Below are 16,382 nucleotides of genomic sequence, written 5' to 3'. Positions count from 1 at the left end.
GCAGATGCATTTTGAATGTGCTGGTTCATCTCGTGTAAAGGGAAGAGAAAAGGAAGAAGAGTCAAAGTAGTACTTATCTGGAAAAAAGCAAGTATTTTAAACTAAGTACTGCTACTGTATGTAGAATGTAAGAGAGAGATAGCTGAAATTCCTTTAAATACATGTGTTCAGTTTTTAAACTGCAGACAAGCCAATCTGACAAACCAGCTCAGTTAGGATTGCTCCAATAAAGCTGAGGGTCTCACTCCCAACCCTTTTCCTAAGTGAGCCAGCACAAGTTTCTGGCATAGGAACTGGTGTGTGAGATTTTAACATTCCCCTTTCCATAAACAGTCATACATCAAGCTCTAAAAATTTGCTTCACAGAAACATTTGCACTAGTAAAACTCAATTATTCTAATATTTGTATGACACATGCAGGAGGCATACATAAAAAGGTTATGGTGAGCTCATCTAAGACTTTAAACAAGAACTTGATAAAAAGGTTTTGAATTATTCACTCAGCTCCACTATTAAATCAGGAGTCTTTAAACAACAGCCCAGAAGACGCTGTATTTATAACAAAAAGGCAGCACTGAAGCCATCACACTGTCTCACAGCACAAACCATTCATAATTAGCACACAGGCACGATATCATGCCTTGGTCACAATCCTGCCAGATTAACTGGACACTTTAAACATTTATACAAATATTCCTGTCTGGAGAGGCAGCACCACTTCTGTCTGAATAACTTAAGTGCTGCCTTTTAGGTAAGAAAGAGCAATTTCTTCAAGAACAGCCAAAGCTGAAACACTCAGGAACAGTACTAAGCGAAACAGAGACAATCTTTTACAAGTATTTATTTACTTTTACACCAGTCCATTTGGGCCAGCAACAAGTATTTAGCTATGTCCTGCAAAGCTTCACAGCCAAACTCAAGTGAAGATATCACCACACATCTCAGTTACAAACTTCCACGCTGAGTTCACATGCAACATAGCAATTTTCTCAATACTTGCTGTTAACACACACACCAAACCTCTTTCCCAAACCTTCAGACCCACTTGAAATAATGGCCATCTCTAGAGGGAGGAAAAACAGAGACTTGGAAGAGGTAATATGAGTGCTGCTTCACTTCTCTCTGGTACACACACCCTCTCACCACCTGCTTCCTTTCTCCCCATCCCTTTTTTCTTCCACCTCGCAGGCTGCTCTTGGTAGCTCAGCTCAATGAACATGAGCCAAGATTTCCTCTCAAAATAACTACTCCAAGACCATTTCAGCTATGAGCATCACCCACAGAAACATTCCCATTTGCATATCATCTCCTCTCCATCAGTCTGCTCCCAAATTAACTCATGGGCTGGTGATACAAGGTCATGAAGTTGTGGAAAAAAAAGCAGAATACCCTCCTACTGCATCCAGCCATACTCCCAGAGCAAGGGCAGGATGAGTCAGTCTCCCAATATAGTTGGTTTCAGGCATTTCTGGCAGCATTATTTTAATGACAGTATTTAATTTCCTTCAGCCATCTCACTGAGACAGCTCAAGTATTAATGAAGTGCTTGAACACTCACTGTCTGGAGGAGACATGGGGTGTCACCTATCCAGCTGCTCCACATTCACACTTAGAGCTGCTCTGGTCACCAACACAAGCAAGAAAAGGATTTTTGCATCACATGAGCTAAGGAAAGATTTGGGTATCAGAATCATGAGCCAAAACTACCACAGTAACAAATACCACTGAGCCCTGAGCAGAACCAGCACATCAATCTAAGACAACCTTAATCCATTAAAAACAAATAAAAATCTAAGAGTATCTTGCCATTTCTGAAGAAATGGGGGTTTGTATGGTTTTGTTTTGCTGTTACAAAGCCAAGCCATTGTACAACCCCTGAAACTTTTTTGTTTTTCAAACCTTTAAACTCAAACCTGCTGATGTACTTTCCTTTAAACCTACATCCCATCTCCTCACCCACATGTTCTTACAAATCTATCTATTTGAAGCACTGGTTTTCCTGGCTAGGGTAAGGCTCAACACCTGCACCACTGCAAATGCAATTATGGCAAAATACCATGGCTATTTGTAGACTTCCTGTTCATCAAATAATATTAATATAATTTTGCCTTGAGCAATTATTTACAGAGCTGGAAATCCTGAAGCAACACTGGAGACCAGAGAAGCATTCTGCTGTCCATCCCTCCATTATGCAATGATGCTTTGTGTTAGCTTTTGGAACTAGTCAGAGGGGAAAACAAAATCATCAGAATAATTCCTTATAAATATGTCCAGTGAAAAGGAGAGGAAAAAAATGTAATTCAGTTCAAAGCCTGCATTAGCTTACTCCAGTTGAGACTGGGAGGCATTTTACACTTCAGCTGAATTGGCAGCTCAAATTCAACTTCAGGCCCCAACGCAAGCTTTAAGTCAAATTCCTCAGCAGAGTAAAACCCTTATTAGCCTGTCTTCACTGTAATTTTAATCTTACTTAATTCTGAGTATGTAACTTATGTTAAGAATAACCCACTTTTTTCAGAACGGGATATACTGCATGCAGAATTAGTCCCTGCCTAGCACAGTTAAGGTTTCTCTTAAAGAAATAATTTTTTACACATTGACAGCAAAGGAAAAAAACACTGAAAAAAGTAAGTTTTCATAAATGCATCACAGATGGCTACATAATTCACCTAATACATCCCTAAGTCATCAAAACCCAGCCATGCAGCCTCACTTCAAACCAATGTTGTGTGCTAGAAAGATGTTTGATCTATTTAAAAACTGACACTTCTTTTTCACCACTCACACAAGGGGTGAAAGAGTAGAGAAAAATAGTTTGTATTCCTACATTTAAAAAGGAACAAGAGCATCCCTTTCCTTCTCCCATCCTTTTTTCCTAATTTGTGATTAAAAAAAATCAAAATACATTAAAAAAAAAACCACCATGAAAACACCTTGTAAAGACAGCATCTCAATTTCAAGTTCCACTAACAGTACAAAACTAATAACAATTTCTCTAGCTGAAATGAAACCAACTTCAGAGCACTGTCTGAAATTTACGAAGTAAGTTTTAGAGTCCCAACTGTCAATGAACCTGGTACACAACACCCACCCATACCTACACAAGCAGTATTTACATCCTGTAGCCAGCCTAAAGCTCTGAAGCCCCAGTTACTATCTCTCCCAATCACAAAACATTCACTACCCGTTTCCTGAATTATCTGCATGATTATAGGTTTTTGGGTTTTGTTTGCATTTTTTTTATGCCCACAAAGTAAAAACCTACTAAGACCTCCCACCCAAGCTCAGAAGAAACTCCAAGTGAATTACCAGGGTGGTTTCCCACCCTCCTTCCGCACTTGCTGCTGCAGTTCTGTGTTGTCTCCTTGCCTCCCACTCCTCTTTAAGAGGTAAAAAAATAGTTAAACCCCTATCACCCATCCCCATGCCTGCAAACCAACACATCCTTCCTAGTGAAGCTTACACCCTGCCACAGCCTATCTGTACAATCTGAATGGCAGAGACAGGGAACATTTGCCAAGTGAGTGATTTGAGAGTGAAATGCAAGAGATGCACACACCAGAGGAGCTGGGCTGTGCCAAGAGCACAAGCTCAGGTCTCTCCCATGTCCCAGGCTGGCATCAGACACCAGAAATCTGAGTGACTTGTGTTAAAATACCCACTACGAGAAAAAAATTCCTCACTCCCTTTACCCTCTGGACTTTCCTCCACTTTGTGTGGTGCAGACATGGAGAAGCTGAGGAGAGGGTTTGCAGGGCTTTGGGCCCCGCACTGTGCTGGAAGCAGGAGCTGTGTGAGGGAAGGCAACCAGAGAGGCCCTGGACAGATGTTTCCATTCACCAACGCTGCCAAGGAGCAGGGAATGCCGAGTTCACTACCTTGGCGTTATTTACATTTCACAACATCCAGCAATAACCATGCCACAAGCAGTTTAGGAGAGGAAAATACCACGCGGCCAAGGAGCATTTTATCATTGTCTTCATTAAAAGGGCGAAAATTAAGCTTTTTTTATTCCAATTCTGAAACTGTACCTGGTTTCATTTTGCCAATGAAACAGGACACAAGTATCCCAAGCCTCATCCACTTTGAGATAATTACCAGCCGTTGCCCTTTTGCACACGATTGCTTCTGGGATATCAGAGACTATTAACTGTGCCACCCCTGAACCACCTGGACATTTTCTTTCCATTTTCCAAAATAAACTGATTTTTGATCTAGCAGAGAGGACAATTTCTCTTTCAGTAACTATGCCACAAACCAAATGCTCCAAAGACCAAACCTGAAAATATCCTCGGTGGAAGTGTGCATTTCAGAGGCATTCATCCAAACCTCAACTCCTGAGACCCAACACGTTTGATAATGAGCTTCCAGATCCAGTTTGGCAACCAGAACAGCTTCCCCAAGGGCTGCCCCATCCACCCGAACACACTGGAAGGTTAGGCATGGAGAACATGCAACAATGTGTTCTGCACATCCCAAGATGCTCCCTGCAGCAAGTGATGGGAAGGGTGATGTGGAAAACAGTTTTCAAACCATGTTATGATCCTCCAAGTCCTCTCTGAGCCAACAGCAGAGGGATAGAGAAAATAAAAAGACCAGTGTTACCCATTTCTATAAATGTCAGTACTTTCTGGAGCTTTCAAAGGGGTTCTGTATCTCAGCAGAGGCATTGTATCATGTTTCTCCAGGTTTTGCACTGGTGAACACTGCCCAGACAGGGTGACTTTACTGGGAGTGAGTGCAAGGCTCCCTACCTGCCACTGCCACAACAGGACACCTTCCTTCCCAAAGTAAACCAGACACTAATGCTATTTATAGATCCTGCTGCAGAACCAGACAGGCCTCCCAGCCATAATTCAGCAACGTGCAAATAAGTTTTATTTCATAGCAGGCAGAAGAGATATGAAAGAAAAAGTCCTTAAGTTCTGTCTTATTTTTTGAAAGAAATAAAGATTTGAAGATTAGTTGGAAAATCAACACGGAACAGTAATACCTGCTAATAAAGGCTAATCACAAATTCTATGGAGAACACTTCATTTTTAAAAAAATTGGCAATTTCAAATTTCTTCCTAAAGGATTACTAAAGGAAAGCAAACATCCATGGAAAAGGCAGGCAGCTGATGTACCAAGGGCAGACCTCCTGAAGAACATCAGCTCTATCAGTCCTAACAGTTATATTCCTTATATATAACTGTGAAATATAACTGTAACTATAACTGAAATCTTCCTTACTTTGCAGGAAAAAAAAGGACTACAGTTTGCAGAGATACATAGATGAACAACACTCACCAGCACTACTTTTGAACACTAATACAGCAGACTCCACCAACTTGTATTTCCCATGTCTTTGGGGTTTCAGTGGGAACTACAGCTTTGTTCTTACAAGCATTTTTCATGGAAGCACCTTTGCATTTAAAATGTTAACTGCAAAAGCATCTGCTATTCAGATAAAGCACGCATAAGCACTTAATTTCATATGCAACAAGTTTTACAAAGCTCTCAAAAGAGCCCAAGGATATTTGGAAGGATAGATGCAAGTTAGGAAGGAGTCTTAGCATATCATCAACCAAAAAAAAATCTATTCTTAGATACCTCCCTTTGGTGATTCCTATAATCTTCCTTTTTTTTCCCACCTCCTACTCCTTTGAGAAAGTAAGTTGTTTGGTTATTCAAAAAAAAAAAAATAAAAATGGAAGAACCTGTTTTGCAAGGCATACAAACAAAGCAGTATCTTCCAAAAAAAGAAAAGCTCATTCAGAAGTATGTAAATATTAGAGCTGGTAACACAAACAATAAAACCACAGGAAACACAAGAAATTAAGAATAGATCAGAACTCATTCAATTTCCTGGCTGCTAGATATATAAGGACTTTTCTGGGTTGGATGTATGAGAAAAGATTTCTTTTCTGAGTAACAGTCATCAGGCAGTTAACACAGGTAATTTAAAGGGGCAAAGAGAAATTACTGTTCTGATCATGCCTCTACTCCTTGGCAGGACTGACCAAGGCAACTACACCCAGAATCTGGCACCTCAAGTACCAGAGGTTCAGCATCCTGCACTAAGCAGTGAATTCAAGTTTTAAGTCACAAAGAAAGCAAAAAACAGGATTACTCCTGTCTCATCACAGGAAGCTGCTGAGTGCCCAGTGCACACCCAAAAGGCTGCTCTCCAACAAGGGACAGCTCGAAGCTGAGCATGAAGCAGAGGTGACAATTAGTTCCCAACGTGCAGGGTGGTCCCTGCCATCGCCACCCTGCAACTCTCCCTGGCTGGAAGGCACACTCCCAGTGCTTGACACTGCACTCCCCAGCTCGGGCACACTCCCAAATTCCTCACTGCTCCTAGGCTTTCATCTAGAAGCATCCCAGCAGTTTTCTCTCCTCTCCAACATGGGCTTTCCTTTTTTTTCCTCAACCAGCCAGAAGCAAGAAGGTCTCAAGTAGACAGAGTCGCACATCTCTTGTGTGGGAATTTAAAAGGCTGCTCTTCCAAGCATCACAGCCACATCAACACAACCACACTGCAACAGCTCCTGCTCCTCAGTCAACTTCCATCAAATGTTAGTCTCCATCCCCAAGGTATCCAGTGGCTCAGACTCAGACTTATCTAAGAATCAAAAAAAACTCTGCAAAGAAAACAATTTATTTCTTTCACTGCAAACACCCAAGTGATGTATTTATCCAAAGTAAAGCTTCAACAAAACTTAGAGCACAATTCCACCAAAATGGCCTAGGTTTCTCTTGGCACTGAGCTATCACAAGCCCAAGGCATAAATACACACAGGCATTTATGCAAACAGTATTATTCTTTCTTAATTAATATCAGTAGCACTGATCAGACTAGATTTTTAGTAAAAATCGGCAAAGATTTTACAAATTAGTTCCAAGGGGAGAGAGAGGTGGGAAAATTAGGAGTCCTCTAAGCAAAATATTAAAAACCTTGGTAAGTTTATACTCACTTGATACATTTTATCATGTTTAATCTCTTTATATAATGCAATTGTACAGTAACTGTTTGACTGCCATTTATCTGCCATCTCATAGTACTAACTGCTATCACAGAGGGAATGGGTCCTGCAAATAATCCAGGAAAGAAAGGGTAAAAAGGACACTCATGTTTTGTAGCTTCAGGAAGAGGTATACATTTTCAAGCACTTTCCTTGCCTCAGGTCCTCCATCTTCCCCAAGTAGTTTGGAATTCTGATTTCAAAACTTGCTCTCCACATACTCAAGTGTTTTCTCCACCTGCCATAAGCTGTTGCTGGGATAGGATCTCTTATTAGTCTCAAAGAACCCGATGACTTCTGAACCTTGAGATTATAAAGCAAGAAAGTTACTGAACACTCACATGCAAGTCGATTGGCTAAGAAAAGGTAGCACAAAGTCCTGCCAAAAATCCTAGCTAATCTGATAAAGGAAAAACCAGGGAGGTCTAAGCACTAAAACCTGCAGTTTAAGTAGAGCCAATTCCAGCTGCAGAAGGAAGCACATCACATTCAGCAGAGCACCTCCTCTTCTGAAATGCCATCTGAAAACACAACATTTTACCACCTTACTGCCCAAAGAACACAGAAAAATGTGTGGGACTGACAGGTAAATTTCAGACCAGTACCAAACACAACTTGAAACTGACTGGAAGGAGGGAGAAATAAATTTACAAGATCTACGACAGGAAGCCAGATAGCACTTAAATACTTCTTTAACTCTCCCCCTTTCAATGCACTTCACAAAACAATTAATCCTCTTAACACCCATGCAAACATATTTATTATCCACAGTTTTAACTTGTAAGCTCTTCATGAAATGGTCTAGTTCTTTTTCTAGCTTAATACACTGCCCATGAAAACAGGGACCAAAGCCCTGTTTTAACTGTGGGACAGCTCTCGAGAAACTTGCTCCCATCATCCCACTCCCATCAGCATCTTACAGAGGGACAAGAAAGGCACTTAATGAAGAAAACACTTTTATAAACTAGTCAAAAGTATTTTATGCTAGTTAAGTGCTCAAATCTCCGCCTCCATGCTCCACTCTTCTTCAGACTACATAACCAAAAGACTCTTCTAAAATTCCTTAGTAGCTCTAGCCAGGCTGGAAAAGCAGCTCCAAATTTTGGAGACTCCCAAGCCTCCACCACACAAATGGATTCACACTCCTGTGCCCAGCTCAGCAGGAGCCACCAGCACTCAGACTGCAGCCACACAGTGGGCATGAAAAAAACCCCCAGCATCCTCCCACAATGGGTCTGAGGACAAATGTGTATATATTTTCCTGTTGGCATCTGCACTACAATAGAGAAAAACCTGCAGTTAACAAACACGTGCAGCAATATTTCGCCCTGAATCACACAAAAGTGTATAGAGACACCTGGACCTTGTGAAATGAAGTTTATTACACAAGGCCTTCTTTTATGGCAGTATACATAAAAAGGGTTTAGTCTTTATTTCTCTACCCAGCTGAGACAACCTACTTTCTCTGCAGCTGCTAGGAGAAGAGAAACTATAAACATTTACATTTAATGCAACAAAAGGTTTGCTCACCACCTCTTGTGTTCCACTGTGCTCTTAGATGATGATCACTCATCATAAAAATGGGTGGAGTGGCTGCAAAACACTCAGTGATGGAAAAACTGACTCCCATGTTCAGGAGAGGTTCCTGCACAGGCTGAAAAACTCCACTGAAATGGAGTGTTGTCATTACTCCCAGGATGGGAAATCTTTGGGCTGTGGATGCAAACACATCTGCTACACAGCACATGAAGCAGTCTGTTTTAATTTATCTCAGAATCACCCTCTGCACCAACTCAAAGACCTTCAGATCACACTACAGAAACTGTTTTAATCTAGGCCACACGTAAACTCAATCAGCTCCAGTTTGGTCTTAAACAATTAAAAACCAGCACTCCCAAGTACAAAGTGCAGACCTGAAGATGTCCAGTGCCGTCAGCACTGCAGCCTTGCTGCTGCAGTGAAAGATTTACGGTAACAGGGAACAAAACAACAGAATTCATCACGTAACACCAGAGGTACATCACGTAAACCTCACTCCTTGGCTGACTCACTAAGTGATATTAACTCAAAAAAAAAGCAAGTCCAGTTTTGCTACCATCTCTTGTGGGTTCAGCAATTAGGAAGTGTGCTGTGCACAGCCTCACGAGCCAAAATAAATTAGTCTGTATAAGAGTCAAATATGGTCATCCTGTCCTCCCCTTCCCCCCAAAATAAACCACTTCCCCCCCTTCCTTTAACACCTGCTTCCTCCATCCAAGCATTCATTGTCCCACTGCTATTATGGGACCAAAGGCTTCAGCATCCCAGAGGAAACTCAGGAGGGAAAACAGTGTGTGTAAAGTGATCAAGACTCATTCCCTTCAGCAATCTCATCCCCCCAATCCCCTTTTTTCCCCTTTTTTCCTATTGACAGCAAATTTCAAGATTTGGCAGGCTGCTGACAGCCACACATGCTGGGAAGCCAAATGTGCCACACGCACATCCTGGTATTGAACCCCACTGTGCCCAGCGCAGACTTTTCTTGCCCTCACACCTCACCAACAGCCCACAACCAACACCATGGGGAAAGAAACAAGGCCAGATAACCCATGGCCTGACCCAGAACAGCCTTTTGTACTGTTACCCTGAAGGGAGCGACTTCACACAAGCAGCCACTCTGCATCCCTAAAAAGTGGCAGAATCAGAGCAACATCAGGAACATGGCAAAAGGAGCCTCTGGGCAAAACCATCCTCAGCATCAACTTCCACCAGGAGCTTTTTAACTACAAGAGGTCACTGCACACTCACACTCCCACTTTGGTCCTCCCTACACTGGAAACAGGGATACCTGCAGGAACACGATGGGGCATCCAGCATCCATGTGTGACACATGCCAGGTGTGTTAATCCAGGGAAAAGAATGGGTGAGTCAGTAGTTTGAGTCTGAAGACAGTCTGGTTAAGAACAACTGCTCCATGCCAGAATCTTTGTTTGTAATGGTTTTGCTAAGTGCAGCACTCAGACTTACAGAACAGTTACACCACTGAGGCCAGAGACACACAGGGAAAAAGATATACTTTCCCAAATAACTTTGCCAGAAACCTCAGATACAGTTTAGATGAAGATACAAATATGTCACAGATTTTAACATAACTGGCTGCTCCAGTTTGCATTAGTCATGGGTGATAAAAAGCACAGAGGACTCAAACATGACACATCGGGCACTTTCTCTGTACACAAAGTTTTGAACATCATCATCCGGTGACCTTTAAGATGACCACCTTAAATCATGCCCATAGAGAAAAGTCTCACAAAATTCAGCCTCATTTTTAAATAAATAATTTCTCACTTATTTTCTTTTCCCTTGCTATCAGAAATAAAACCTGAAGGAGCTGCTACAGAAGAAAATCCTTAAATGCTTCCTTTTACAGTGGATCAGGCTAATCTCAGCGGTGCTGCCACACTGTAAATAATATCTCACATTAAAAAACAATTTGGTGAGACCTCTCACTGTGTATTTTGCAAATGTAACATTAAGGTAAAAACAGTTCAGCAACAAGACTAACGGGAAAATTAGATCAGCCACCTGAAAGTAGTCAAAAAAAAATACAAAAAGAGACTAGAAGCAGTCAGAGGATGCTGTGGCAAATTTTGCATAGTCTATTAGAAAATTTCACAAGTGCTTGAAACAAGGACACAATGGATCCGTTGCAACTACCTGTGCTCAAACATTTTAAATATTATCTCAGAAGAGCAGCTCTACAGGATCCAGTGAGCAATCAGTCTCCACCCCATGATTTCCAAGGAAATCAAAATGTGACCACATGAAAGGATCAAGCCTACAAGAAAACTGTGACAGTTCAGTTGCCACATTGACTGAACAAAAAACTGTGACCAGTTTTAGAAAGACAAGAGCAGCCAAACAGGAAAATTATTTATTACAACACTCATGGAACAACTCATGGAATCACAAAAATAAATAAAAAAGAAAAATTTGACTAAAGAGATTGGATCATTTTGAATATAAAAGTGAATTCACAGTCTTTACAAGGGGCAAGAGATTCAAGAAAAATCCAAGTAGTCCAAGAGAATTACTCATGAGAACCTGTGCTACAGAATTATGAGTTCACTGGTAAAGAAGCACCAACCATTCTGGATTCTGCAGCCAAGGCCAGAATCAAGGTCCTGTACCAACCATGGAAGCCTCTATGGCCCACACCAGCAGCAGACCTTGCCCAGAGGTACCAAACCCAACCTCACACCCAAAACATGGTGGAATACAGTGGTATACACTGTATTTCAAGCCCTCAACACAAGTGCTGTAGAAGGTACTGACAGTAGTTTCAGAGGTAATTTTTCCTTATGTTTTCTCCAATCCTAGATTAAATATTTAAGCATTTGGACTGTGAGAACTTCATTGCTATGCCAACGAATTAACCTTTTTCTCACCTGTATTACAAACCACACAATAAACTCTTTAGCATCAGATTCTTAGGTTTCTTTTCAATATATATAAAATAGTCTTGTTAGAATGCCTGACCATGTCACAACATGTGATACATTCCAGCTGCAAAAGAACTAAAGCTTACTTTTTCCAAGGTATCACACTTCATACTTTTTAAGGACTGTTGACTACTTAAAAATATTTATGATTGTACTTTTTCTCCTGTTCCTCAACAACTTAGCAGTCTACTTAAAACGGTTATAAAGAAAATCTTAAAAAACATTATTAAAATAGCAGAACTTACTTTAAAGAGAAGATTTCACTCTCGACAGAAATAACTGCTGTCTTACAGAACTTAAAAACTGAACTTTGACTTTTAACTCACTGACTTATCTCAGAAACATCTATCTCCCATGTCATCTTCTCATGCTATAAAACAGGGATGGGCACCACAGTCAAAATGCCTTCTTTGCAACTGGAAAAGCACTTCCAAGAGTTTAGGCTTCTCCTGGTGGAAGCATCCAATCCTCTGCCACAGCAGCTGCTGGTGATAACAGAAGGGAACATGAGTCAGGTAACTGATGCAGGTACAGAATGAACTTTTTTTTCTTAATTGATACAAGTTATGAATTGCATACATGAGAAACAATAATGTATTCTTAACTGGAATCCATTTCCCAGTCTGGTTTGCTGAACAGATCCAAAACCCTGGTATGACCCAACTCTGGAACTGGAAGAGGCTGCTTATGCTACACCAACACACAAAAGAGATGACAAAACCGCAGTTCAAGTTTAGGATGATACTGAAACTTTTACCTACTGCTTGTCTCCATCAGCTCTTTGGAGAAGGACAATAAACTCTTTACAGGATTTGTGGCGTCGCAGCTTATTTGTCATGCAGACATTACAAGAGGAGTCACCCTGTTGCCCTGACAAAGCACCATAAATATAAAGAGGTGTATCCTTCTGAAAAAGATCTGTATAGCTTCACTGCAGCAACAAGTTCCCTGCATAGCTGCTTTTCCTGGAGCACTGCCATCATATTTTCTTATCAGTAACTGAAGTAACTAACCAGCTAACTCCCAGTGATGGGCTTTGCCTTCTAGATCTGCATAAAGGTCATTTGCAAAGGGAAAAAGGCAGGCTTGATAAATAAATAAATAAAAAGAAGCCATTATGCCACTTTTATATCCACGGCTTTGTTTCCAAAAGCCACTGAGAAGTGCAATGCCAGACTGAAGTGTCTGACTATTCAGTAAGTACAAGGAGTGGCCGATTCCCTCCCCACAGTGAGATTGTTGACAGCTGTTTTAGAAGAGGGGGAAAAAAAAGTGAAGCATGACTAAGCTATTCATAAAAATCCCATTATATCCAACACCCTTAAAACAAGTTTTGTTTTAGAAAAGGTGCAGGGCTTCCTGGATGTGACTGACCAGGTGGTACATGCCAGCCCTAAACCAGGCTCCCAACTGGATTATATCCCCTGTGGCAAACCCCAGGGCAGCAAAGAAGGGACTCTATTTACACCAGACTATCAGCTGCTTCAGAACGTCACTCATTACCTTTATCTGTCCTACAGGTGATCAATGCAAGCAAGCACATGAGCACTTGGCACTGAACACCACCCAGTAAGCACAAGGTGCAGGCTGCAAGGTGTTTTCCTCCCCAGCTTTCCACATCCAGCCTCTCATCTGCCTGCAAATAGGAGTTATCCTCCAGCTGGAAACCACGCCAACTGCCAACTCCCTATCCAGGAGACTGGTAAAACATGGGGCCACAATCACACAGGGAGGCCATATCATGCCTTTATGGCCTCCTGGACTATCCAGCCTTTTGCTCGAGTTTTTAACATCTTAGCAGTGCCTTCCACCAGTAGAGCAAAGCCAACACCAAATAGTTCCTCCATACAAATCAGCTGTGTGGTTTAGCTGACTCCAGGCTATTTATTGCCTGTGTGGGGAACCCCTGTAGAAATAGCATCTAATAGCACTCAAGTAGATTGCAGAGATAACCAGCTACAGTAATAAGTAGAAAAGCTTCCAAGCTGCTTCAAGGTCGGTTTTATTGGTGAGTGGATCGCCACCAAATAGCAGGCAGAGAAAACTGATACGTTGGTGTCCTGGAAACAGTGGAAAAGAAATAGGTACAGCAGGCACTGCAGCTTCTACTAACGATTTTTTTGTTAAGTAGCTATTTAATAAAACTTATTATTCCAGCAGAAAATTATATGAAAGAACCCCACTGCTTTTGCAACACAGGAGCATGTGAACACTAACAATAAACCTACCAGTGTTTTTTTCCTCTAGGATAATTTATTGACTGCTGTTCTTAATTCATGCTTTGGATAGAATAACCAGATTCCTTTAACAGTACTTAATCCTCCTCTTAGCACAGGAGTGTACCCTAGACCAGAACACGGCTTACTCACAAGTATATCCTGCTGAGAGATTAGTGAGTTCTGCATATGCCTGAGTCTCAAAGCTGCGCTACGCAGACTGTGTTTAATAACATCCATCATCAGATAGTACCTGGCAGAACTCTGTTCCTACGAGAAGCTTTGAGCTCTTCAATGTGTTTCCCTCCTTTGATGCAGCGAAGCTGTAAATCAGGAACACCGAGCTCCTGCCTTTCTCTCTGGCTGCAGTCCCTGGCTGGACTCTCTTACTTCCAACACGTGTCCTCACCTCTCGGGCTATGCCGGCCATCCGTGGCCGCCAGAGCCAGGCAGGAAATCCAGGCTGGAACGCCGTCACACAGCACAGCTCATCCACACTACCTGCGGGGGACTCGTCATTCAGGCTACCAACAAAACCTGTCTGCCTGGCAGAACTCAACATCCGTGCCCTTCCAGCAACAGCCCCAGGCTAGCCTGTCTGCCCAGCACTGGGCAGTGCTGCAAGGACAGACGGGCGATGGAGAGGCTCAACCCATGAACGTGGACAACAGGTATACACTTGACCTCGTGCCAAGGGAAAACACGTGCCCAGATGATCCTCAGCTTGCCTTGTGCACCCTGACCCTGTTATCGGGCTTGTAAGAAACCAACCAAAACAAAAAAACCCAAACAAACCCAATTTCAAGTGTGCGAACGGGACATTGTCACCATGTCCCAAAGCACAGCAAATGTCCCTCTAGTACAGACAGCACTTTTATCCACAGGCAGGGATGTTATGAGGTTAACATCTATCTACTCCCACTTCTAAGGTATCTATGTATAAAAATACACCTCTAACACCACAATAAATGAATCATTAGTATCTGACCTTCAGGAACCCACATGGAACTTGGTTCACCCTTACAATTCCAGAATAGGTCAGCAAGGGCGTGCAAAGTACGAGAAAGACACCCAACAAGGGACTCAAAGAGAGTCACCACAAACAGAATTAATGTAGCTTGGCCCTTTAAAACCGATTAGATTACATTAGCCAAAACTCCCAGCACACAAGACATCCATAGATCTCAGACCAACTGTCTAAACTCAGCTCTGAAGCTACATGCTTTACATATTTCTACTGCATTGCATATCTCCATGAGTACCTAAAGTTTTACGGCTGACGGAGATTACAGAGAGCCACAGCGACTAAATGTCCTACAGCAGTGCAGGATTTCTAATCCTTTTATCAATTCCCTATCTGGTCATCCACAGCAGTATTGATACAGCACACTCTTAAAAAAGAAAAAAGAACTTTTTATAAATCACTTTTTTCCCACTTCCAATCTCCAGCTAATATGGGGTAAGGACACTGGAGCAGGACCACTTCCAGAGGTCCGCAAAAGCAGATTCTGCAAATCCCCACTCCTCTATATGACTTGCAGGGACAACACAGTCACAGAACGTGGATTAACAAACCCCAACAGTTTACAGGTTCAGAAAAACTACTGTTTCGCAATCCTCATCCAGAAACTCCTACATTTGCTTCAGAAGAAGGGTCCGCACTCGAGAAGGAACAAAAATAAATATATTCTCAAGCAACAAAGTGAACGCGTGAAATAGACCCCACGGCAATGACCCTCTAAATGACACCGAAGGCCACTGAGACCCAAAGGTGACACACACCAACACCAGCGTGTTGCGGGGGGCTCTTGATACCAACCCGCGATGACTTTCCGTGCAATAAACTGAGACACGAAGTTGTGTCTGCGAGCCTGGAGCGGGGTTCCCACCGGGATATCAGTAATTCCAGTGCGGAGGGAGGCTGGGGGCCAGGCGGGAGCGTGTCCCCGGCACACCCCCGGGCACAGCGGGGTTGGTCCCCGCGCGTCCCCCCGGCAGCGGCGCCGCCACCCCCGCCCGGCTGCGGGGGGACCGCGCCCGGCCCCGGCCCGTAGACAATAGCGGCGGGGAGCAGCGGCGCGAGAAAACACTCAAAATAAATGAAAAACTACCAAGAGCCGTACAATGAAAAGGAATAAAGCCACGCGGAGGAGAGGGGCCGCCCGGAGCGGCTCCACGCGAAGTTGCGCGGAGAAAAAACCCCCGAGGACGAGGAGGAGGAAGGGCGGGGGAAGCGTGCGAGGGCCGGGAAGGGGAGGGGGGCTCCCGTACACCCCCATCCCCGGGGAGCGCCCACCCCTCCGCCCCCGCCGGCAGCCTCCCCAAACTTTCCCCCACCCCTTCGCCCAACTCCGGCGGGGTAAACTCACCGCGGGGCCCGGCGGGCGGCTTCGCCCCTGGCAGCGGGGCCGGGAGGGAAGGGAGAGGGACGGGGACGGGGAGGGGGCGGAGGAGGCGGCCTGGCCGGTGCTCTCCGCCCGGGGAGGCGGGCAGGAAGCAGGGGAGGCGGGCCGGGGGCTGCCGCCTCGCAACCTGAGCCGCCGCGCCCGCCCGGCACGGCCGGCACGGCCAGCCCGCATGCGCCGCCCCGGGCCGGGCCGTGTGGGGCCGGGCACGGCGGGACCGGGTGGGCGCTCGCTGGAGCCGAGGTCCGGCCATGCCTGCCCTGCGCCGTGAGC

The 16,382-nt window shown here is 43.7% G+C and overlaps 1 protein-coding gene across 10 annotated transcripts in view; it reads right to left on the bottom strand.

Annotated features, from left to right (window-relative positions):
• The window catches only part of AKAP13 (A-kinase anchoring protein 13), a 207,071-nt gene extending 190,893 nt beyond the window's left edge, over positions 1 to 16,178 (bottom strand). For 7 of the 10 annotated variants that reach the window (XM_088063288.1, XM_088063292.1, XM_088063294.1 and 4 more), the window contains exon 1: positions 16,074 to 16,177. The gene's annotated coding sequence lies outside the window, so the exon portion shown is untranslated. Of the gene's footprint in view, positions 1 to 11,733; positions 11,974 to 15,827; positions 15,848 to 16,073 lie in introns of those variants that run through there. The other 3 variants (XM_088063289.1, XM_088063290.1, XM_088063291.1) reach the window with 3 other exon arrangements.
• Positions 16,179 to 16,382: the final 204 nt, after the last annotated feature.

The sequence above is a fragment of the Pseudopodoces humilis genome, chromosome 16 (assembly GCF_049639895.1).
Source record: "Pseudopodoces humilis isolate 2021_Gansu_Grassland_sample_001 chromosome 16, ASM4963989v1, whole genome shotgun sequence".
NCBI lineage: Eukaryota > Metazoa > Chordata > Aves > Passeriformes > Paridae > Pseudopodoces > Pseudopodoces humilis.
Note: the sequence above shows the minus strand (reverse complement) of the source record. Positions and strands in the feature narration are given on the sequence as shown.